Source organism: Helicoverpa armigera, chromosome 14 (assembly GCF_030705265.1).
Source record: "Helicoverpa armigera isolate CAAS_96S chromosome 14, ASM3070526v1, whole genome shotgun sequence".
NCBI lineage: Eukaryota > Metazoa > Arthropoda > Insecta > Lepidoptera > Noctuidae > Helicoverpa > Helicoverpa armigera.
This window is the reverse complement of record NC_087133.1, coordinates 10,581,979-10,608,861: the sequence shown is the minus strand read 5'-3', so window position 1 is coordinate 10,608,861 and position 26,883 is coordinate 10,581,979. Positions and strand designations below refer to the sequence as shown.

Sequence of the window (26,883 nt, the reverse complement as noted above, 5' to 3'; positions counted from 1 at the left end):
AATAGGTACAACAATGTATTTTGAAAGCATCACTGTTTCTACAGGTACAAATATTTTGAAGTTCAACAGTCTGTTTGCTTGAACGCACTAAGCTCAGAAACTACGGGTCTGATTTGAAAAAACTCTCCCAATATCCCATTCTTCTAGATATTTTTTCCCGGTACACGAATTAGTTTCTACAGGACTCTAGAGAACAGATGGCAGAGCTAGGCTTTACTTCTACATTCAGCTTTGAAGTCACAAATTCAATCCTCTACGTTTGGCCAATTTGACGAAAAAGGTAGATCTACATTCCAACTTATTACGACCAATGAGAGCTTCCAGGAAGAAATTAACTTACCGTATGCCGTTTGACGCAGTATTTAAGGGAGCCAAAAGCTAGCAAACTGCTAATTATAACAAAATCGGACACTTATGTATGTTGTCGGTAAACTTGGACATAAGAATGTAGAACTTCAGGAACACATTGACTACTTTGTCTCATTATTTTCTCATTCCATCGTATTCTAAGAACTATCCTTCCTTAGAAAACAGATGTGATACTATTCACACTAGTGTAGCCATATATCTCTAAGTGGACCTGACATACGACTGTAAAACCGCATTTTCTTGTTATTATTAAAACCGGTCTGACAGACAACAGAATGGACAAGGTTTTACGGAACTTGAAAACTAGATTAATATTATAACATTACCTGTCTTATTTATTTAGGGGTCTTGGAACTCTGCCGTAGCTTGCAACATTATTCGAAAGAATATTCCAGAAGCATCATAATCATTACATCGGTAAAAAGTGAAATAATTTTCAAATCATACCATTAGTTCCTGAGATTAGCGCTTTAAACCAAATGACCAAACTCTTCCTTGTCTTTTAGAATTTGATAGCTTATTCACCATGGAAGAATAAACAGCCTATGTTCATCCGAGTACACAGAGTACTTGCTACGAGACGCTGGTGAAACCGCTGACACAAGCTAGTGGTAAAGATAATAATCAAATACCCTCATAATAATAAGCCAGGCAAACCGCTTCAGCACTTGACCGTCCACGCAAATCCTTAAAAACTTTCACAACGGATCCTTAAAGTTATTACTGACAAGAGAATCCGACATAACTAATGTTAATACTAGCTTGCCTAACACTAAGAGAAAAAGTCCATAAAAATAAGTTTAAGTGGCTAACTTAACTGCTAGAATAAATTTAGGTGATGCTGTAGTCATCATCATTTGTAATATAATTATATTAAACTTTAAATGATGTAAGTAATCTATATAAATAAAAATGAATTGTTGTTCGTTAGTCTGATTAAAAGTAGGTCTAAACGGTGAGCAAATAAGGAAAAATTGCGAAAATTAAAGTGTCGTGTGTTTGTGACTTACTAAATATAAATATGCCTAAATAATTAGGCGGTACGAAGTTCGCCGCGTCAGCTAGTTAGAGTATAAATGCTAACGAATATGTAGTAGCTAGCTGTTTCCCGTGGTTTTACTTGCGTCCCAAGGGCTTCCAACACAAAAATTTAAAAAGCCTCTATTCTCATTTAATTCGGTTTAGTAGGTATGTAGTTATGATATGAAAGCGCAATAGACAGACAGAGGTGCTTCTGCATTTATTAAGGATTGATTGCTATATTAGTTAAGTAGTGAGTAAGTAGAGAGTAAGTTTCTGACACGAGAAATAACAACAAATATCATAAAACATTATAATTCCTGAAAAACGTAACCAAAGGCCCTCTTCATACAAAGCTTAAGCCTCGAATTTCAACAATAGTTACTATTACAGCGTGGTGAAAGAAAACCCCAAAATTTCGGAACCTGATTTACTCAAATCCCGATTTATGTGGCTAAGAGAGTGAAGTGGCTGTTGTGTGAAATACTGATATTCATTCGACGCCAACCCCTACGTAATTGAGGAAGGGGGCGGAATAAAATATGGGTCGACGTGGGTAGTGAGAATTTTTGCGAAATAATTGTTTGGTACGTCATTAGTGTTACTTGTTTGATCAAATCTGTTTAAGATCTATAGATGAAGTTAAATGCCTTATTTATTTCAATTCAATTTTACTAACCATTTTTTTTAATTTTTGTACAAAAAAAAATATATTTAGTTGGGGAATTGGAAAGGGAATAATTCTAGTAGGGGATAAGATTGCGCTAATTTCAATATAAGGGGCACTCAAAAAGGGATAAAAATCAGAAACTATAAATAAAATTATTCCTCATTGAAGACCTTTAGCTAATAATCGATTTTTATTCTGATTTTACGTTGAAATGTAACCAACATTCTTCCATATAAAAATGAGACTAAGAAAAAAGCGCATTTTCATATTTCTAAGTTATGACATTATACCCATATTTATAACCTCTTTGATGCATTACATGCAACGCTTCTAACAAGTACATGAAAGTAGTATTTCGAAGAATCTTTCTCATGAGTTCCTAGACTACTTTAAATGTATATTATTATATAATTTATAAGGCACCTACACTATCTTGCACTTTAGTCATAAGTATGGCATGTAAAATCTAATTCTTACTCAATTTTTTACCTATAAAATGAGAAAAAAATATTAATAGTATACCTACCTTTCCGATTCCGAATATTCTTATTCGGTGTTAGGTTCTCCTAACAATTGACAAAAGTACGCTAGTATTACATTGCAGGTTTGTTGTGTTCATGGATTGCTGGATGTTTGTTACTCTTTTACGCAAAACTGCTCTACAGATTTTGATGAAACCCTACAGTAAATACAGCTTATACATCAGAACTACGTTAGTAGCACTTTCATCAAGAAGCGCAGTACTTACCTCAGGACGCGAGCGAAACTGCGGGCAACAGCCAGTATAAATAACTAGTATATGAGAAACAGGTGTCAGGTACATAAGCGAGTAAATTCCCATTACATAAATAAATACTTCTTCGTCCTAGGCCCTCAAACGTTACAACAACCGTCTTAGGGTCCCAAAAACACTAGACGTATTTCGTTGTGTAACGGACCCTTCATTTCAGTGACAAAACAATACCTCCCAGGCTTAGATAACTTAACTAACTGGAGACGCTATTGCCGTACCTATCCTCCTTAATACTAAGGCCCAAGTTATCACCCTACAAAATTAGCGGCCGTTTTTTTAAACAACTGTTTATTTTAAAATTTGATCGTAAAATGCATAGTAAACACCTGTTTTAAGGAAAATTGACGTTTTTGTCGCCGTAGAACATGGGTCTTAATCGTTTACTTTAAAAAATTAACATGGAACGAGAGCTCAGCGCATATTCGTGTCATATGTGCGTCTAGTTTTTACGTTTGTTAACCTATTTTGTAATGGGCGTGTCATTAATACGATCGAAAATACGTTAATGAGCTATCATTATTTTTTGTGATACATTAATTGACATTTTCACATAGAGATCTGTACTTATAGCGGTCCCTGTTAGTTCAATGATCTATGTTTCACTGACAAAACAATACCTCCCAGCCTTGTAAACAGTGCGTGAAATGTACTCGAAACATTCCCTTTGTCTTTGGACCTTTGTAGAAATCTAGATTCATTACGTTTATTTTTTAGACCAAGAAGAATTTGGGACCTACGTATCTATTGTAAGGTGCTTTTTGTTAAGGTGCCCAGAAGTCATTATTTATCTGTACTAATAATAAAAATCTAAAAGGTTTATATGTTTATTTGCTTGGACGCACTTATCTTGGGATTTACTGGTCCGATTTGTGAAATTCTTTCGGTTATAGTCTATTTATCGAGGACGGCTACAGACTTTATATCTAGAGGACTGCTCACAGAAGCCATTATCTAAAATCTCGATGACACCTGAAATCACTCGACGGATCTTTTGCCACGCGGAATGTGTGTGTGAAACCGCTAGTGTGAAAGCCCAGTAACTGTTCTACGTAAACTTAACAATTCTACAATTAGCATTTTCTTAGGAAAATTTCTAAAGAATTCGATTGTTTTTTTATGTATTTTTATGTAATCAAAATAAACAACAGCCGTTATTAGAAATAGCACCTTGTTGATAAGCCCGCGGCGATCAGAGCATGTCCTAACAAAGATATCAAATATTTATTCGTCTGTACCTAATAATTAGGTTGTTATTATAGAAACCAATTGAAATCGTTTCTAATTGGTATACGTTGCTATGATATTTTATTCACAAGATAGTCTTATCTAAACATAAAATAAAATATATCTGTAAGTATACTTACAGATATCGTTTGACTTTTCGCAAATATTACTTACAACTTAACACTTAGATATCATATGCAAATCTGGGGCACAAGTTCCTATATATAGCTATTTCACACATATAGTCGGGAATTCTTTTACTGTTGGATACACTATCCCTAGTATAATTATATATTTTGTCCGGGTAATGGTAGAAGTTACCCCGGCACGCGAGTGAAACCGCGGGAAAGAAACAGCAGCTAGTTAATGATAAAATGAATTTTCCCGTAATGCACCTCTGCCCACATCAGGGAAAATAGGCTTGATTACGAATCCATTTCCAATGATGTGTGCCAAACTATTCCCAAAAGTCATGACGTCATTACTCGTTGTTTCTGTACATACATAGGTACCTACAATATAATTACACTCTCATGCCCGTTTTCACCAACGAATACCTAAATTTAGGGAGCATTTACGGAACACCTAATAAGAATTTCATTTTCACCAAAGCCTAGGTGTCAATTATAACCTAAAAATTTGACTTAAACTTGGGAGCCCGATTGATGCCTGCTTAAACAACCCCTATCATTATCATTACAGAATACAAACATATTTTGAACCGTTTCTGGCGATGGATAGTGAAATGTACCTTCATATGTAATGTAACACCAAAAATACCATGTTTAAAAAGCAAAAAAATAAATAAATGAAACGTAAACTTTTAGAAAGTTTAGGGAGGTTGTGGATATGTAAAATAATAATCATTAGAAGACCACGTACCTATCTTACGTGAAAGAGCAGATGACTGAGAAATAAGTACGATGATCATGACTTTTTTATAAGATTATACGTTATCACTTGCTATGAATGCACTTGCTGGGTCGTGATGTCGATGAATTATTCAAAAATAGGAAGTCCTGCATGTCCATAAATATACAGACCATAACAGATGCAAATCTGGTAATCACTGATGTAGTTCGCGGTAGCCGGGACAACTATAGGCCTATTCAGACCTAAGCGGTATTCGCTACCGTCTACGGCAGAGAAAACCCTGTGGGTATGCGGTAATATGACTGTTCAGACCTAAGCGGTATTCGCTACCACCTGCGACAAAGAAAACCCAGTGGGTATGCGATAATATTACTGTTGATGTTCGGGATGCATGCCGCTGCTGCCGCGCGGTATGTACTTCTACCCACAGCAGCAGTGAATATCGCTCAGGTCGCTCTAGCCGCGGTATAGTTATTGGCACGGATATTGAGCCCTGACCTTCACCTGCGCAGAAGCCATTTATTGGTTTATTGCCTTGTGTACAGTGCGCAAAGCGATCCCCACTCTTCCGCCGAGAGCTCAATATCCGTGCCGGTAACTATACTTGATACTAAATACCTGAGCGAAACCCGCGCGGTATCTACCTCTACCCACAGCGGCAGCGAATATCGCTCAGGTTTGAATAGGCCTTAAATACCAAAACTGCAGTAGATACCAATGATTCGAAAATGGTGAATATGGAGGAGCCCTCTGGATACCCTCTGGAGGTAAGAAGTAGGCTAACATTGAACATAATAAATTATGTAAATTAAAACAAAGATAGTAAACAAATATTTTAATATTAGTCCTCATATGATGTACCAAACATTATCATCATCCTCCTGCACCAATTCAATTTGAGGTGGGCTGGGCGCAGCATGTCTTTCCAATTTCTCGCACCACCTGAAACTAAATAAATATATAATTTTAACCCCATACTTATATCCATCAACTCATGGAGAACAAAAATACAATGAAGCCGACAGTAAAACAAGGAACACAGTTGAACGGCAATATCTTAATACACTATATTATTATACACAGATATTATTCACATTTACCTATAAACGGTTCCTATCGCATTAAAACTATTTGTGACTGGATCCAAGCTTTGTTTTTGGCTTCGTTCGTGGTCCCATCCGTTTTTTGTTTAATATTGTGTCTCTATGAGACGTCAGCAATTTCACTAGCTTGTCTTTTTCTTCTGTAAGAAAGGTTTATCCTCGTTTTCTCTTCTCTGCCAAAATAAACTTATCTATTCAAGAATAATAAACCCAAAATTAACCTCACTCTATGTACACATACACATCAGTCAATTTGACAAACGCGCGAATGACATAGGTAAAAATTTACCTATAGAAAACCTCTTTACTGTTTTATTGCATAAAACAAAGCATAAAACATAGCGTAATGTATTTTAAGTTAAATTAAAATAACATCACAAGAAAAAAAACTCACAGGCTTTAGTAATATATACTCGATAGACGTTTATTTCTTAAGAAGTACAGAAAAATCATTTTATCGATAAAATATCGACTTTGCATTATCGTTTGTAGAACTAGTAATCTGTCACTTACTTAAGGGATCCATGTACAAGTGTGGTGAAAATGAATTTAGGTAGGTGTCAAATTGGGAGGAGTCCTTATTAAAAGTTGCATTTAGTTAGGGAAACGGTAAGAGGCTGTTGGTGAAAACGGGCATCAGTGTCCCAATTTCACTGTAACAAAAACCTCTCACGCTTTTAGTGTACCAGCACACTGCAAACTTTAGTCGTCCGATAGTTTGTTTGGGCTCATAAATCAGTATGAAGATGAATGGTAGTACGCAACAATTGATTTATTGTACCTAACCCATAATTGTTTAAGTGTACTAAATTGTATGTGAGAAAAATAAATAAATGCATAAACATAATAATGATCAGGTATTTAGCCGATTTAAAATCGACTAAAAGCTTTAATTGGAAAACGAGATTTTCTATAAAAAAATTTTTGCTACTCGGCCAACTGTCGGCCGACTGTTTAGTCTGCAGTGTGCTGGGTACTTTTAGTGGAAGTATCAACAATCCCGTTTCGTCCCGGTTTGAATTGGGACGGCAAATAACGTGACACGCTCAAAGAGTTGTTACTCTATAATATATTCGTGAAGTTATGCAATTTTATGCGGTCTGAATTTGCATATTTGCATCTGTCACATAAGACAGGATGCAAATCTTTGAAAGTGCGTATCTTCGAAAGTGGAAATCTTTGATGATAGAGTACCGATCAGATAGATCCATCTGTCTAGCAGCCAAAATAGTCCAAAGCTGAAAATAGGCCTGTTTTTACAAAACTTGATCTTGATGTTCTCCAACCCCATTCCGGCATTCATCAGGGCTCTATAATATTTAGCAACAAAGAAGAAGAATTGAATTTTTTTAAAGGTATATATCCCTCCACGTAAGCTAAATATTGTTTTTGCATCTAGTCTGGGCTAGGCAAATATTTTTTGGCAATACAAAATTGAAAACCAGGATAAAAATTCTCTTTACTACACTCTGTGAACTTTAAAATGCATACTTTGAAGATCACAATAAAAGCTAACTTCTAAACGCCATATCACCATAGCATAATTGAACTTACTTTTCCAATAAAAAACCTACACACAGGGCAATTTTCTCAAGAGACTAAGCTCTACCTCATACAAGGAGACAGGAGTCACGATAAGCATTGGGCTCAAGTATTCCGCATCGCCTCTGGGATCACACGTCGCTCGCTTGAAGTTCTGACTTGATAATAACCTGAGATAACTTGCTAGATACATGTGTTTTATATCAAATGGGAAGAAGCAATTTTCTCTTTTGAAAAAAAAGCAATTGGCCAAAGTTGTAGATACCTAATTCTTTGTTGATACACATTAATTGCTTCATCCTCAAAAATCAAAATATTGAGTCATTCGTCAGGCGTGTCAATCTGTCCGTAGTGTAATTTAGTTTTATGTTATAGTTATGAAGTCAGATGAGTAGGAAATTCAAGCAAAACATATAAAGTTGCTTTTGGCTGGATTAGAAAATACCCTTAAACCTACCCTAGTTTAAAGTACCCTTTAAACTGAGGGGAGACCAGGCAGATTGTGATACAAAAATTTAATTGCTGATGTTCTGTTGAAAACAAACAGTCATATTGTATACCTGATTCTCTTATAACTGTAATTGATAGGAAGCACCAATTTGCACTTCGCACTAAATTCGATCCAAACTATTACAGCCCAAACCACTACAGTCTAATTAATGATCACAACACAAGCAAGACGAGGCAATTTGATGCCGAAACATGTGCTATTGCCTTTATTGTGGTCTTTCCATCACCCCATAACCGCAGGGGGTCTATAGCCTCAAACCTCGAATAGTAGGCCACCCATAAAACTGATATATGACACATTAAAAGTAAAATATTTATGTCATTTAGACTCGCCCTTATGAGAAACAAAGTCTGGTATGATGTATGATTTTTTTCGCACGTAACACCTTCTAAATGAAAGTAGATAAATATCTTTTGTACTTCATTTATCTTTTGACTGAGTAACAGTGAGGTCAAGAGATGACCATTAATTTACACCTTCAAAATAACAAAAAAGATAATGAATTAGGACAACGCATTCTTGACTTTTTATGTTTGGTTGTATTTTATTATCTTTTTGTGTCTTTAGAAATGAGAGTGTCTGACTTTCTTCATACAATGCATAGAAAATAAATATGAATATGAATCTAAGTTGGACAGCTAGTAGGTAACTGGGTTAAAGAGGTCAGTTAGGCAGTTGCTGCATCCGATAAAATTTGAAACCAAACCCAACATCGTTAAAAAAAGGCTAGGACGAATAGTATAGTTTAGAATTTAAAAATCATATGCTTTCTTCTAAAAAGTCCGCAATTCATTGGAAATACAAAAGGAAACAGTCTTACATACAGAAAAATCAGTCCATTTCAAATGACAGAAAGAGAATGACCCCCTGTTTAGATGTCCTTTCAATCTCACAAGCAAAGAACCTTCAACTATTATTATTGTTAGAAGGATATTCAAATAGATTCAAATGAATAAAGTTTAAGTTATTACAGCAAGAAAACTAGAAGTTTAACTTATCTCAGTCAAGTTATAACTTGCAGGGTACAGCTGGTGCATTTATCTATATTTTTCTTCATCATGTTTCTAAGTAATTTTGTACTCGTATGTTAAGTTATGAGAACATTCTGGTTAACCTGATAATTAAGACTAGCATAATTGTAAAAAAGTTAATTATTTTTAATTATATTTATATGTATATATTTTTAATATGTTTTTTAATATATTTTTCATATGTTTTATTACTTGCTCTTTATATATTTACTAGGGTCGTGGTGGCCTAGTGGGCAAAGAACCGACCTCTCGAGTATGAGGGCGCGGGTTCGATTCCAGGTCAGGCAAGTACCAATGCAACTTTTCTAAGTTTGTATGTACTTTCTAAGTATATCTTAGACACCAATGACTGTGTTTCGGATGGCACGTTAAACTGTAGGTCCCGGCTGTCATTGAACATCCTTGGCAGTCGTTACGGGTAGTCAGAAGCCAGTAAGTCTGACACCAGTCTAACCAAAGGGGTATCGGGTTGCCCGGGTAACTGGGTTGAGGAGGTCAGATAGGCAGTCGCTTCTTGTAAAGCACTGGTACTCAGCTGAATCCGGTTAGACTGGAAGCCGACCCCAACATAGTTTGGGAAAAGGCTCGGAAGATGATGATATATTTACTAGGGCATTATCTAGCTTCCCAGCAGTGAAAGCATTTTTCAGATTTCAGATAGTTTCGGAGCCTTTAGGGTCAATTCACACTGAAAGAGCAGCGGCCGGCAGCGGCCGGCAGCGGCCGTAATTGCAAGGGATTGAGCGCGAGCGCGGCAGGCCGCGCGGCGCCGCACCGCGCCGCGCTCTTACATTTTCCGTGCTCTTACGGCCGCTGCCCGCCGCTGCTCTTTCAGTGGGAATCGACCCTTAGAGTACAAGCCAAAAAAACCCTCTTTATGTGATTAGTATATAAAAGAAAAGCAATAGGTAAAAGTTTACCAAAAAGCCAAAGTGTAGCAAATAAAACAATGGTATTAAAGCCAATAAGGAATTGCTAATTATGCAATTTCAATATTACCTCTTAGTTTAATATAATTACCGAATGTGAAATTCTCTAAATAGGTACCTATAATAATTTTAACAAAATCATGTTAAAATGATATAATTATGTAGTAACTAATATGCTCTCTATATTTCATGGTACACGCCTGACTCGAAGTATATTACTATCAAAATAACTTTTGCATTTTCTATTTTTTATATTCATAGTAAACAATTATGAACTGTTTTAACGTAAATACGTAAAAAGACCGAATAAGCTAAGTCAAAATGATTACCCTTGTCTAACTCCAAAAAGAAACACTAATTTTGATGCTGTTTTTGAAATAAATATTTGTGCTTCCTAATTACGCATAACAATACAAAACAGCGAAAGAAAAGAATTACTTATTATCCTGTTTCCAGTTAGAATAAAAATCTCTTTACAAAGAAGCATCTCGGCAATTATTTAGATTTGTAAGGGAAACACGTAGATGTGTTTACGGAGTTAGTTACAGTTTTTTTAAGAAAATTATTTGTTTTTCAGGCCTAATATACCTGGATTAATTTTTAACATGGCAAACCAATTCAAATCTTCAGCCATATTGGAAAACATCATTTTACATTAAATACTATGGACTATGGACAATATGGAGTAAAGTTATTCCATGTTTAAGCCTATGAAAATGAATGGTTATTATTCCTTGTTACCTATGGGTGTAGAGAGTTGTTACCTAGTTACTACCAGCTGTCGTTACGCATTGCTTCTCTCGCAGTGTTGAAAATAAGAATACTGAAAGTAATCAGCAATTTTGACATCAGATGGCCGGTCACTTTATTCAGTGAGACGCAACTGCCCAAATGTATCGAGATTTTTTTTATACCAGAAGTTACTACCTTTTGTCATCTCTTCCAATTATCATAACGTCACAATTCCCAACAGAGCAAAATCTCGTTTAAATTAAATTTATTTCGTCGATTCAGCAACATCAGTGAGAAATTTTCAGAAAACAAAAGGGGCCAAAATTCGTCCAAACCACTTGCGTTTGTTGAACATCCTAAATCAACATTGTTATTTTCTTAGTTTACTCTGTCAACTTTTACTTAACCTTGATTGAATTATAACTCTCCGGAATGATATTTTTTTTTGCTAAAGAGCTTATTTTATTTATTATTGGAAATTATTTTGTCAGTTTCAGCGTTGAAAGAGTTGCTAAATTTTGTTGCTTACTTTACTTTATTACATTAGACTGCTTTTTTTCACATAGTAATCTGAACTTAGACGCTTTTTCGTACATTCTTATTTTGTAAATCGATTCAAAATATTCGGTAACTGCAAAATCAAGCTAGGTTACTTTATTCTATAATTGATAATGTTTAGAGGGGTCACTCCAAAAAAAAAGCAGAATGAGTAGCATACTTTGTGTCAAAGTTATTGGCATGACATGATTTGAAGATCACCCATCATAAAAAAGCCGTGGCAAGCATCACAGTTCAGCAAAAAAGCAGCTGTTATTTATCCCCCAACGTCCCACAAACTGCAAGTAATTCTTTAGAATTAATTTCCAAGTTGAACGCTACCTACTTTTCTTCAAAGAAAATTACTTTGTTATAGTTCGTTACGGTTGGCTGGGCAATTATATGAGCTGGGCTATGAAATCCTTAGAGCTTGACGCTAAATCACAAATACGTGAGTCGTCTTTTTTTGAGGCAATTAATACGGGAACTAACTTTTGGCATGAGTTTATATACCTACTTCAAGAGTGGAGTATATAGACCTGACCAAAGTTCGTGTCTAGTCTGAACATCGCGCGAGACGCAGAAACCACGGTCAGATGAGCGTTTTTGTGCTACGAAATTAGTCACGAGTCGCCATCGAGTTTAAAACGCCAGTTTAAAACAATGACAACAATATACTAGCCTGCTTAAATAGGAGAAAAGCATCGGGCAATAGGTAATTGGTAGTAGAATTTCGAACAAGAACATTAAGCAATGTACAAGCATAAACAAAATATGTAGTCGTAACAATTTATACAAAAAAGTATACATAAACATTGGTAATGGTAGCTTTCACCACCTCCTTAGAAGTGTTGTATACGAAGATAGTTTTATAAGATAGTTTGAATAAACATATATGTACGTTCCTATTTATGAATTTATATGGGGCGTAGTTCCTGATTAAAAGTTTGAAAATGGGCAACACAGTGCATATTGAGAAAATAACGTTTGTCACATATTTTGTATGTAATGGTAATGGCGGCATGTTGAACTTGCCACAAAATCAAATTACTGGTTTTCGCCAATGATTTCAGCCGCGTCCCGTATGAACTATTTACTTTGTACTTACACCGCGCTCCCAGACAAAAATAAGCTTAAATAATAGCCATGTATAATGGGCTATTCAACACTCATAATTATCAATCTGTCCAGCAGTTCCTGAGATTTCAAGACTGCGTTAAAGAAAACCAACGAACAAACTCCACCCTTAAATTTAGGAAAGTATAATCCAACTAAATTTAATTCACCATCAAATCCAGCTAAACCTGCAGTAATTCAAAATCAATAATTTCATGACAATCTCGAATTTGAAGAAGGATTATGCCTTCAGAACTTCAGTGATCCTCTAAAGTATAATGAATATAACAATTAATTGCAAGTTAACAAGAGGCGGCTAAGCTCAGAAATAATTAAGGCTTTGGTACAGTTCCCGGCACGTAACTTGGCAAGAATCGTTAGATGAAAACTGGTCACATGATGTCCAAGCAGACATAATTACAAATATTTTTTTAAACTGTTGCTATTAATTAAAACGGTAAAATACCAATTACAGTAATTAATATAGAAACAGAAATTAAAAACATAATATAGTCAAACATATTTAAGACTAAGCTGGAACAGTGGACTCTCTCGTAAACTATTTCTCACAGAAAACCAGACCTACACGCATTTAATCACTCCATTAATCCGCAAAACATCTAATTCAGGGTTGGCAGTCAGAAAGGGGTTGAAGATTTTATATGTTAGGAGATTCGGCATAAATGATGGCAATTACCAAAGAATAATGCACGAGCAACAAGAGGGACCACTTTTTTGTATCGTTTAGTGCACAATATGCAAGCTCACACTTATCAAAGAACCCAAATCCTTGGCAAGTTATATGCCGGCGACTGTACCTCAGTGTCCTCGTGGCTGGACTCAATTAATGTAGGGAATTGCTCCGTGTTAGACTAAGGAACTCTGTATGACAAAGTTGCGGGGAACTAATATTTTGAGCTCCAGAGCTTTTGGAAACTAAGCATGGAGTTTGTTGTGGTTTTAGTTTTGGGAAGATAAAAATTAAGGCGTACACATTGAGTTAGGCCTCTAGTATAGTTTTATCGTTAAGTTGGTAATTTGGTATTAAAATCAGCTATTTCGTGGTGTCATACTGTTTTTTTCTCATTTAAATCAGTTTAGCCCCTTTTTGCGCGGAATCTTGAGAAAACGCACATTTATATAAATTATATTATTAGTAATAGATAAGATAAGATACCTAATGTGTAGGGATAAGAATATATGTAGCCGATAAATATGACTTGAAATGCGAGTTCACTGAACTTTTCAGACAGACCCTAGTTCATTGACATTTCAAATGAACCGTAAACAGAATACCATATGAACTCAAACTATTTTCCGGTTACTACTGTGGTTTCCCCATTTCATTACTACAAAGATGTTATATTTGATTTGAGTAAGGGAACATTGATTCGTCCCAATTTGAGTACGATAGTCGATCATTGATCTCGGTATAGTAAGAATTTTATATGGTTTCTTAATCGAATCTAATTTAAGATCAAGTAGTGCTGAATGTTTGTCTGAATAAAGGAAATCAATTTCTTTGGTGGTAAAATACTTGTTTCATTTAATGAAAAGAGGAATTCTGACTATAACGTAACGGCACACTAATTTTCCACTGTTAGGGAGCTACACTATCCCCGAATGGCATAGGCTATATTTTATTCGTGTGTAAGAAGATTCCCTAGGGACGCAGGTGAAACTGCATGAGAATTTCGTTCTTCATGGCATTTTAGAATAGGTAGAAATAATGCAAGAATAACCTAAATACTCTATTACACTTTAGTGCATAAAAATGCTCTATAAAAAATCCTTTAAACTCCGCAAAATAAAATCCAGATCAAAATATTTCGGTCGCATATTAAAAATATTCCACATAATGATGAATCCTCCATCATTCGTGAAGTTTTGCGAAACAAAGAGGGTAGAAATTAAAAGAATCGTACCGTGCTCTCACTAATGACTGCAAAGCATTTGTGATAAAATCTAAGCGACACATCATTGTCATGGAGCAAACACAATCGTTGGGCATCCATTTCGAGGTACCAAACAGAGGGATTTAAACTTTATCTTCGAAGAGTCATGGTTGATATTTGCTTGGTGCTTTAATACAATTTGTTAAATTCTTTTTTTCTCCTTTCGGGGATGAAATCTAGTATTCTCGGGACGAGCGAGGCTGCGTTGTTCCATGTCGTTTGTTCTGTGTATCGCTACAAAAATATAACATTTGTATGAACCGGCCTGAATACAAATTGTATCGGATATTCATAGCGAGCAATTATGTGGGATGTGTGTGTTTTTTATTTCTGTTAACTGTTCACTTTTTTCTGTTGTTATGTGTACCGGAGTGTAGAAATTGATGCAGTTTGAAATAATGAGTTTTTGAGGAATATGGACTCTTGTTAATATCTATCTGCTCCTGCTCAAAAAATACTTGAACCATTTTTTCGTGAATTCACCAATGAGAAACCAGTGTGGAGGTTTAGGTATGTAACCGTGCAAAGCTGGGACAGGATATAACGGAATCTATATAACTCCAAAATACCTAAGACACTAAGTAGGAACAGCCTGGTACTGAGCATAACTGAAAATAATTCATTTATATACTTATACAAATTCAGCAGTTTTAAGTCAAGGATTAAGAACAACTTCAAAGGATTTATAAACAACTTTAAAGATAAGAATGACGATCTAAATACCTATAGCCAAGTCGAGAACCTTAATAGTCTTAAATTCTCAACTCCTGATAGGTCATGGAAAGTTAAACCAATATTATTGCTTAGATTATTCCAAAACAGTCCTTTGAATGTTTCTCAAAAAGATTTTAGTCAAACATTTAGAAACTAAGATACAATTTTAATTACAAGAATTTGACGACAAATTAAGCAGTTTCAACTGGGCTGAAGGATTCTTCGAATTCACCGCGGCCCTGGAACTCAAAAGGTGACTGAAAATATGCGGGTGTAGCTAGGAAGAGTTTTACACTCCTTTCTTTCACGGCCATCTATGGCTCAAACATTTTCACATAACTTTCCTAGTACATGGTTTTGAGTTTTCATCGACAAAGACTCTTTCAACAATGCTTGAAAAACGAAAATTTTTTAATACTTAACGATACCAAATGTACGAAAATCTCCAACCTTTTCGTACATTACGGTAAACAGTGTCAAATATCATGAATTCTTGTCAATGGTAGTCGCAATGAAGATATTCAAAAGCTTGAGTGCTGCCCTATAATGACACCGATTACTCCGTAATTAGGTCGCGGAGTTCTAGTAAACAACTATGCAAAGTCGGTATATGCTGTACATTAAGTATTCTATTCATGAAAGGCGTTGACAGTCCTTTTGAGGGCCGATATTTAAGTTTAGTTTGAAATTAAGTACTTATAGTATAGCTACAGCTACATCAAGTAAATATGAATTTCAATGCAAAAAAAGTATTCTGTAAATATATAATTTACAGAGAATATATTTTAGTTACAGTGTTTGACAAGAAGCAACTGCTTTATATGACCAACTCTCATAACCATTTCACAAGAAGGGAGTAGCAGAATATTCTGACTTGAACCCTCTCTTTTTTCTTCTGGAACCCTTCATTTTCCAGGGCTGTAGTGCTTTCATACCACATGAGCTTTATAACAACGCCATCATTTCCACATAGACGTTGTTCTATTCATAGAATAGACTCACAAGATGTTTCGTACTAAGTTAATAATTTAAACTATTAACAGTTTACTAGAAATGGGTCCTTCATAGTTGAACCCAGTTGAAGAGTGTTCTCTAGAACAATTCAACTGCGTTCGTGCTTTCGCTCTTGCATATCTTGACTTATATGTAAAAGGAGTTTATGGCCCTTGAAACGAATTGACATCTAAACTTATTTTAACGTTATTTTTAACTGTATACTCGTATTGTAGTAATTTTAGCACAGGTATTCCTCACATTATATGTATAGTTGGCACGTAAGCACCTACTCATGTAAATAAATATATCTACACAAACTATTACTAAATGCACTCAGAGCCAATTATTGCTAGATACTATTGACTTTGTTAATGTTAATTACCAATATATTAGCACTTACCTTCCCACCCTGCTTAAACTCTGATATTCTAGCATAATCAACAACTGATAACACACTAGTTATAATAAGGATTTATAGATCTTTTTCTGTAAATATTTTTTACTGTAGCACCCATTTGCAATCAGCTTTCACACATACAAATACCACTAGCCCACATAGACATGCCTTCTATCCATCCGTATAGGGTTACCTACCGAATGTTTTATGCAATTGACAGCTGTCCGTTTTCAAGGGATAATACCGTTGTTTATACTGACTGACAGCAACTGTCAACTGTTTTAAAAACGGTGAGACGTTAGTGTGAACCACTTCATACATTTAAGCAGATTCTTTTTTCAAAGATGTAGAATGAACATTGCACAACTTTGAGCATTGGCGCAAGTTGGAGCCAACACTAATTTCCTGATCACTTTGAATGAACTGTACCTATTTGGGCCAACATTGGAACCACATTTGGTGTTGGCATAACCGTTACCTGTTTGTAAGTGATCAATCATTTCAGTAGTGTGTGAGACACCAGATATCGAGTGCACACAATATGAAGATTTATGTCTGTGGTACATTTCTCACGCACACATACAGAAGTTTAATGTAAGCTTCTAGTGAGAATTGAGATATGGGCATGCATTTGAAGTTGTTACGTATTTCCAGTAGGTAAAGTGCTGTTGTCGAAAGTATTTCATATTTTCATATAAGTATTTATATATATCAGATTTTGAGAAATCGTGATGGATGGTTCTATCTCTCAAGCTTCATTATCAACAGATTGCAATTTTAATAATATTTTATGTAACCGAATGAAAGGTACCTACGTGATTTTTAAAGGATATGTCTTCTTGATTTTTGCCAAATAGTATTCTTTATAACCAAGAAGTAACTATAGCGTTTTCATTCCCTTTGCAAATGCATCTGAAATGTGAAATACCCAAAAAGGCTATTATGTAGATGACGTAGATTTTCGCACATCCAGCAATTCAGAACACTTACAGTTGGGAAAAGGCTAGTTAAATGATGAAATGACCGATTACTCAAATTACTGTCAGTGACATTAGTCCTCATAGCAAAATAATTTAAAATCGGTTAACCACAATTCATGCAATAACTATTTATGATTATTTACGTACGTGATTTCACAAAACTTTTATCAGCTTATTAAATTAACATAACCAATTCACCCGTTGCTTTTAAACTAATTATCTACTTTAGAATTCATGATAAACTAGTTAACTATGTTAATCTGTTAATAAATAACCTAAAACTTGTTGAAACTTTAACTGATAGTAATCATATTTACTGACCAACCTATTTAATAAATACAGCAATTAATTCAGTAATATTAAAGTTAATTTTTGATTTCGCGGGATTTCATGGTTATGTTTAAACCATATTACTTTTTGGAAATCAGGTTAAATAATACTGAGTTAAGCCTTGTTTATAAAGCTTTCAAAAGTGTATTGTTTTCGTAATTAATGTGTGCAATCAAGTAATACAAATAATAATTATGTTTTTACATATGTTTTGGTTAATACCTATAATGTATTTTTTTAAAGAATACGAAGATCAACAATAGTTACAATGATTCTTACTCATATTATAGAAGCGAAAGTAGGAGGTACTTTCTCTCTTATTGTCTGTCTGTCTGTTTATCTGTCGGTCTAACGACGTCAAAAATCATCAACTGACCCTGCTGTGGGTTAGCAGCGGTGAGGGAGTGTCAGACTCTTACTGACTAAAAACCGTCGTGTTCCGTCGTAGGCCTTTTATGTGGGCCGCGGTAACTCTTTCGAACAACCAGTGGACAGATTTTAAAGGAATTAGGGTCATAGATAGCCTCAAGCCTGAGAAAGGTCATAGAATTTAACGCGATTTCGCAAAATGGTTCTCCCAGGACGCAGGTGAAACAGCAGGGAACAGCTATTTAAATATACATGCACAATTGCACACATAGCATTACTTGTAAGTACCTACATACCTACTCAATTCCCTACCTAACCAAGACTACTCAACGTTGCACTGCAATTCCAATCCAATAGACTTACAATAAGGTTCAATTCAGGATGGCAGCTGCAGCTAAAGCCTTTGCTTTGACGTACAAAGTACGGAAAACTAATCACGCGAGATACGAATTGCACTTGTTCGGGTTTTTTTTTCTATAAATAGAAGTTCTCTACGGAGATATGTAAAAGAAGATAAAACCCTGTATTTATACAAAGTGTAACAAAGCCAATCATACTAAATTAAATACATTAATATACTGGCTTATCATACGTCGATTTACACAAAGAAAAAGTAAAAAAATGCAATTTTCGAAAAAAAAAAACAATAAAAATGTGCGCGAACTAGAACACCATTGATGAGTCGGTCAGAACAAACAAACATATTTTCCCTTGAAAACTGTCAACTCAAAACTTTCAATACCCCTATAGGCACCGTGCGTAAACTATAGATGGCGTTATAATCCCGACAGTAGAGACACCGTGCGAGTAAAAAAAGAAACTTTCCAGACCCATTGGTTGTCACTGTCTAGTCTGTAAATGTAATTTTACAATGATTAAAAATATAAAATATAAAATACAATGATTAAAATTATAAAATATGGTTTTCTACCAATAAACAATGATCGGCAGCGTGGTCAAAATATATCAAAAGGCCAAAAGCTATTCGAGTCGGGCCATGTTTTTGATGTCATAGAAACAGTTGGCCAAGAACAATAAACAATATTAACTGGCAAAATTGTTGCTCAGACAAAAAATTCAAATGTATATGATGTTAAGATAACAGTAAGTATCTTTTTTAAATTAATTGTTATTACAATATCTTTAGAAAATCATTATATCTATTTTAAATTTTTATCTCTGTCCTTTCAGCTTGATTGCAATAGAAACATTAAAAGTGCAACTTTTAAATGCAAGGCAGGTCTATCAGGACAATGTAAGCACGTCTGTGCCTTAGTGCATTACGTAAATTCTGCAGAAAGTGCAGAATCGAAAACCAGTTATGCACAACAATGGGGCAAACCAACGTACCGACAGTTACTGGGTTATGATAAAGGAGTGACAATGGCAGAGTTATTTCCAACTCCACCAATAAGTATTAAAGTATTACGTGTGTTTTATAACTGCATTTATCCATTTAATTCTTTTATCCCTAAGCCATGGCATGTGAGTACTATTAGTAGGGAAATAGTAAAATTTTACACCCTTGGAGTTGTTTTTGGATGTATTACAGCATCCAGCAATACAACAATACATTTTGATAACTTAAATTAGCAAAATTTAACACGAATATTCAGATTTTTTTTCATGGTTTGATAGTAACATTTTTGACACTTGAGGGGAAGTTTCGGATATAAGTCCCGAGATGGCAGGGTCATCGCTACGCACGGTGCCTATACTTTATCTCTGCTTTACACATGATGTTGTAAATTATGAGAACGAAAAACGAATCCCGTGGCTAAACCACTCAACGGATTATGTTAATATTTTTACAATTAGTTATAGAATACATCAAATTATATGAGATATAATTTTATTGTGATTAGGTTTTACTCATAAATAATTAAAAAATAAAACAAAACTCACCAACACAGGACTGGTAACAGTGACAACTAAAACAGTAATGTCAATAAGCTGTTAACGAATAAATTAACAGGTATGGTTAATTGAATATTACGTATTCCCTGTGTCCCAATAGGTGCTCTTTATTTAATTGAAATATATGATAGGATCAAAATACGACAAAATTATGATATGAGCAAATTAGACCATTTTGGTGCGACATTTCGTAGTTGAAATTATATTATGATAGTCATTAGTTTATAGAAGAACATATATTATTACCAATTACAATTATAGTATGACTCACCTTTTTCTACTGAAAAAAATCTATAAAAATACATTCTAAACTTACACCTCCCATTACTAATAAATTAAAGGTTCTAATACGAATACTCAATCCAATCGTCCATAGTGTGTGCTACATTCTAATCTAGCGAGGTGTTACTCGACTTCTAATCTATGATCTTCAATTCCAACCAGCATGCAAGCTTTGCCGTTTACTTACTTAAATATAGCATAAGTTTGTCTAGCAAAAACAAAAATACGTAGCATACGTGACAATACATAAATAGTCACATAATATTGTATCAAATTCACTAAAGAAAATACGTTTTTCGATAGGATTAACAAGGATTTAGTTTTGTTGATGAAATAGATATTACAATATGGCGCTATTTGGAAATAGATGGTATGGTACTAACAACAACGAATCTCATTTGTTTTTAAAAGCAAATCGCTGTTCGTTCCTATTTGAAACGTAATCGAATTTGGAATGTAGTACACATTTTGAATAATTATATTTGATGACAGTGTGTTTCCTTCTAACATAATTTTTTGCTAGATTGCAGGAAAATATTTTCTCTTTAAACTGACTGCCAATATCATGGCTACCGTCGTGAGTAACATATTGGTGGTGATGTAAATGTAATTTGTTTAGCTAAAGTATAGGTAATGTTGGCATATTTTGCGATAAACGTCGATATTTTAATTTTTATAGAACATTTCATTATATTTTTTAAGTTACATCTACTAAGAAAATGAGCCTAATTACTCAAATTGTTGTGTTCTCCTTGTGCCCTTGTTGTTACTATCAATTATGCTGATATCCGCTGGATAAAACAGTTTATCTCAAAGTTAAAATACTCTCAAATCATGGAGGCATAAAATTAATATTTGTTGTTTTTCTTCTATGTTATGTTCTTAAAGACTTCCGCCCTCGGATTTGACCTAGTCCTGTAAAAACATGTTTACGTCTAGTCGCTCACCTATACTATTTTTTGTTAATTTTACTAGCCAGCAGTCCTTGAGATAAGCTCTTTCAACTAAAAAAAGTCTTCAGCTTAATAATATGTATTAGTAAAAAGAAGCATAAAATTAAACCCGCTTCCTCTTGTCACTTAAATCTATTTATTTACGAGCACGCGAATTGGGTGTGGACAATACAGTTATTAATTTTTCTGAAAACTTTTTCCATTAGCTAAATTCATTTCACGAGTATAACGTGTCGAATACTCTAGAATGATTCGACAGTTTATATTATTAAGCTTTTCATAGAATTCGACACATGCATCGTTTTTTTTTTATCGGATTGGTCGAATTCTGATAGTCTTCCTAGAACTTTTTTATTAAGAGTATTTCAATAGTTTTAATTTTTCATAAACTTTTTTACTGTATTAAAATATGTAGGTATCGATAATACTAAATTTTCTATTGTCTATGTTTAAGTACATAGATACAACTCCTTCAATAACTGGTCTTTCTAACACAAGAATGAGAATTTTTCAAATCGGTCCAGTGGTTCCTGTAACAGTAGATTTGCGATAAAACAAACTCAAAATTCTTAACATAAACGAGTAGTATTAGTAGATACATATTGAATTTGCAATATCAACTTATAGTTAAATTATACATACCTATGTACCCAATAGGTACCCAAAAATACATGACAACGCAAGCACAACATTAAAATGATTTGCCCACAAATACAAACTAAAAGTAGTCGTAATCTGTCTGAAACAAGATGACACAAACGTGTTGAATGCAAGCCAATATATCAAGACACAATAAAAGATATTCATAAAAAGACATAAACCACTTGCTCTTGTAATATTCTAGTAAGGGTGCAGATTTGTTGCATAAGATACAGCGATTTTTTTAATAGCTATGAAAAGATTTAAGGGCTTTCCAAATCCAAACTGATTAAGTATCTATTATTATATTATGACCTTTCATAATACTTATAATAATAGATACTTAATCAGTTTAAATATTTATCGGCAATTTATGAAAACAAGCACATTACGTGTGGTTTACGGAGACATATAATATAGTTTCTTTCTTAATCACTTTTGCACTAAAATTGGTGAACCAATTTGAATAAGTTCGGAGAGAAGATATACTTATACCTGCTATTGGAAATACTCAAGACTAGGCCCAAACTGTCGCCCTTTCACGCCAAAAGTACTGCACCGATTACATAAATTTGAATACCCTGGTAGTCTAGAGCTCTGATATTGGACATAGGATACTTTTATCCAGGCAGCAGTAGTTCTCCCTGGACGAACGTTCTCCTAGTGAAACCTATGTGCGAAGCATGAACTCAATAACACTTCCTTAACATTTTCAAATCGTTATATCACCAAGCTCTCACCCGATACAGCGACCGCAAACTGAGTGCTTAGTGCGAGTTTTCGTGAATTTTTTTACGGACTCACATGAGAGCGCGTATACTAAGATTTGTATGGAACAAAAACAGCTCCACCTAGTGTCAAAAATTGGAACCTGTTTTTGTTCCATACAAACAGTGTTGCCAACAGTTGTAGAAGCTTACCACCAGAGTCAACTTTTAAAACCACCAGAAAACCACTAACAAAAATTTATCCCACACTTAAAATCACCAAATTCACCACTAAAAAAATATTGTTTATATTTTATTGTAACCTAAAACAATTTAATCATCCAAAGATGTAACTCGGCAACGATAGAAAATTAAAACAGACAAAGCATTACATCTGTTTAGCAATTCATCCGACCCGATCCGAATCCTTCACAAATTATAATCGGCGTAGTAGTTTCACAAATTGTTTAGTTACGCATTTGACCAATGAATGAGTACTTAATATAATTATATAGTAGTCGTTCACCTTTTTGTTTTGTAGATGCTTTTTTGACATTCCGTGAGACTTCAAATCTCCATAGTAACTCCTTAAAGTTGTACCACAAAACTTACATTTCGCTACTTGACCCGCAGTACTTTCAACATTTCGCCACTAAATAGGGGACTTAAACCACCAGTATTAGTGGAAAATCCACTAAGTTGGCAACACTGCATACAAATCTTAGTATACGCGCTCTCATGTGAGTCCGTAAAAAAATTCACGAAAACTCGCACTAAGCACTCTGTTCCCGTTGTACTCACGACATTTCACTCGATCCCCAAAATAATACGATTCTAAACCGAGAGCGCATGCTTCGCGCCGATCCTACGATACGAATTCTACCGTATGTGGCGAATTTCCTATTCTAGGAAGAATTGGTTGCGGTTCGGCTATGTGTTATTTGCACTCAAATTGTTTGGTGGTATGCTGTTAATGTCGGTTTTTTTTGTTTTGGTTGATTGTTTACCAGGGAGATTAACAATGTGGCGATTAAGTGAGGATAAATGCGTAGATAAGCGGAAAAGTTGTAATACAAAAGCAAAATACCTCCCGCACATGGATAAAAAGTACCTTATGTCCTTTCTCAGGCTCTACGTAGCCCACTATGTTGGGATAGGCTTCTAATCTAACCGAAATGCAGTTGAGTACCGGTGTTTTACAAGGTGGGACTGTAGATCTCTATTCTGATCTCGACTATATCTGTGCCTACTAAATATTTAAATTGGTTCAGTAGTGTTGGCAACAGATAGACAGAGTTACTTTCGCATTTGTAACATTAGTTATAATTTCAGGAATTTTTCCTCAAACTCATTGTTTCATAAAGATATCTTATACGAAGATTAACTAGAAGTAGAACAAGCGAATTTATCTTTCATCTCCATTTAAATTAACTCAAGGAATACAGATCCGTCGGTGGATCTGTATTTTGTATAAACTTTTGATTATTATGTAAATACTGGCAAAGCTGAGACCTGTCATAATTTCTTGTAGCCTGGTATTTCAATTGCTAAAGTTCGTTTAGCTTCCAGAACTTATTGCGAGTATTATTCTCCGTATTTTTTTTTGTAATTTCTTTATTGTCCTAATCCTTATATCTTTAGACCAGTTAGAATATTACTACTAAAGAATAAAATTGTTTTTGTGTTATATAGGTAAGTTCTTCAGGTGCTTTGATGGAGATATCATCATAGTCATGTCCTAATTATAGAGCAGCAAGTTCTCATCTATTCATACTCTTCTATTTGTCGTTATCGCGAAAGTATTATTCTTTTCCATATCCATAGCCATATTTTCTTTCACAAAATCCATCCATGGTTTCTTTATATTCTTCTTATATATTCTTATATTCTTCTTCTTTATCAATTCACGTTCAAGCTCAAAGACTTCCTCACAACATAGTATTCCCTTTGGCGGGGGATATGGTACTCGGTTTTCATCTTTTATATAGGGACGGAAACTGTTGATAGCAATAGTAGATATAGTCTAGTCTGCTAAATCCTGTCGAGGAAAATACTAGATATTATCTTTTATTATTTTCCTGCTACACGTGTAGATCTCATCAGGGCATAAAATTACAGAATAAGTTTATTTATTTGTTATCTTATTAGACTTATTTGGTACCCTACAAATTGATAATATTTCAAAATGTAGGGATTTCTTTTCAATTTATTTTTTTTTGTCATATTTAAATGTGATAAAGTAAGACACCAAAGAAAATTTAAAATTCAATGGTGTCTCTCAAAATTACCTAGTAATGATACATTTAAATATACACAAACTAATAAACTAGCATCAAATTGTCCAGCATTTCTGTAATGCATCAAAATCATTGCCAATCTCACGCCGTTGCTGGTCGAATGCAATGTCTCTATAAATTCTTATTCTTTATTGTACACAAAAACATATAAAAATACACACAACACAGAGAAGACATGTACAAAGGCGAGCTTAACCCAGAACTGGGTTCTCTAACAGCAAACCTTAGAGCGATAGAGAGATGCGATAGGGAAGAGAAAATTAAAAAGTGCACAACATTAAACAAAAGAAAGATAAAACTACATAACATAAAATATATACCTATAAATAAAATATAAAATATAATAAATAAATAAATACATACATACAAATAAGGTCATGTTGACAGGAAATGTTCTTTAATTCGTCTCTTGAAGACATCTAACGATGTGCTGTCACGTATACTGTGAGGCAGAGCGTTCCAAAGCCTCACAGCGCGAACAGTGAAGGATCCATCATAACGGCTCGAAGTATGAGGAGGGACACGGAGTAGAAGAGATGAAGAGGAGCGACAGGGTTTGCCTCTAGGAACAAGGAACTCGAAGCGTTCCTTAAGATAATTTGGAGCGTTGGGATTGTGAAGAAGAGAGAAGAAAAGACAGAATATGAGCATCTCGACGCTGCCGAATTGGCAGCCACTTCAGCTGGCTCCGGAATTCAGACACATGGTCGTATTTCCGGAGGCCAAAAATGAAGCGGATGCACAGATTCTGCAGACGCTCGAGTTTGTTAAGAAGTTCCTCAGTCGCATCAAGGAAACAGACATCGGCATAATCTAAAAGAGGGAGAAGAAGCGACTGAGCGAGAGTAATTTTTGTCGGAAAAGGCAGGAACTTCTGGAGACGTTTGAGTGACTGAAACGAGCAAAATACCCTTCTGCTTACTTCTGCAACGTGTGAACCCCAGGATAAATGACAGTCCATAATTACCCCCAAGTTCTTGACCGTAGAAGAGTATGGGATTGCAACGCTATCATATGAGACCGGTGGTGGTGAAGACAGCTTATTAAGGAAATATCTGCCACCAATAATGAGAGCTTGTGACTTGGCAGGATTGACTAGAAGCCCGAAATCCTTAGCCCATTGACTTATGTTTCTAAGATCATTATTGATGGCATCAATTGCTTTCGGTAGCTCTTCAAGTTTGAAGTGTTGATAAAGCTGCAAGTCATCTGCATAGAGATGGTAATGCGAAACTAGTGACTTAGTGATGGCGTTTATAAAAACGGAGAAAAGTAATGGAGAGAGAACGCCACCTTGAGGAACACCCGCAGCGAGTTCCCGCCACTCAGAGGAAGCCTCATCAACGCGGACCGACTGTGAGCGACCTCGAAGATAAGAGTTGAACCACCCAACAGCAGAAGGAGATACATTTAGTGAGGATAGGATACCTAAGAGGATGTCGAAATCAACTGAGTTAAATGCACTGCTAAAATCCAGCAAAACCAGTACAGTTAAAAGCCCCTTCTCCATAGCCAGCCGGATATCATCAGTAATTTTGATGAGAGCCGACACTGTACTATGGCCAGGGCGAAAACCAGACTGGTATGGACTTAGCAGGCTGTTAAAGGAGAGATAACGAGAAAGTTGATTGTTGACAACACTCTCAAGGACTTTGGATAGAATTGGAAGTATGGATATAGGACGATACTGAGACACTGAGGATGGATTGGAGACTTTGGGCAAGGGCAACACATGAGCTTTTTTCCAAGCCGATGGAAAGGAGCTAGTGAAGAGGGAATAATTGACTAGGTGGAGAATGACAGGACTGATGATATTAAGGATAGGAAGGAGCATTTGTAGGTGAAGGCCGTCATCCCCGACAGCTTTTGTGGAGATGGATAGAATGGCACGTTTGAT

The 26,883-nt window shown here is 35.1% G+C and overlaps 1 long non-coding RNA gene across 1 annotated transcript; it reads left to right on the top strand.

Annotated features, from left to right (window-relative positions):
• Positions 1-18,940: 18,940 nt before the first annotated feature.
• LOC135117767 (uncharacterized) lies at positions 18,941-19,633 on the top strand. Its single transcript, XR_010277149.1, has 2 exons — positions 18,941-19,295; positions 19,383-19,633. It is a non-coding gene; the product is annotated as an uncharacterized LOC135117767 (long non-coding RNA).
• Positions 19,634-26,883: the final 7,250 nt, after the last annotated feature.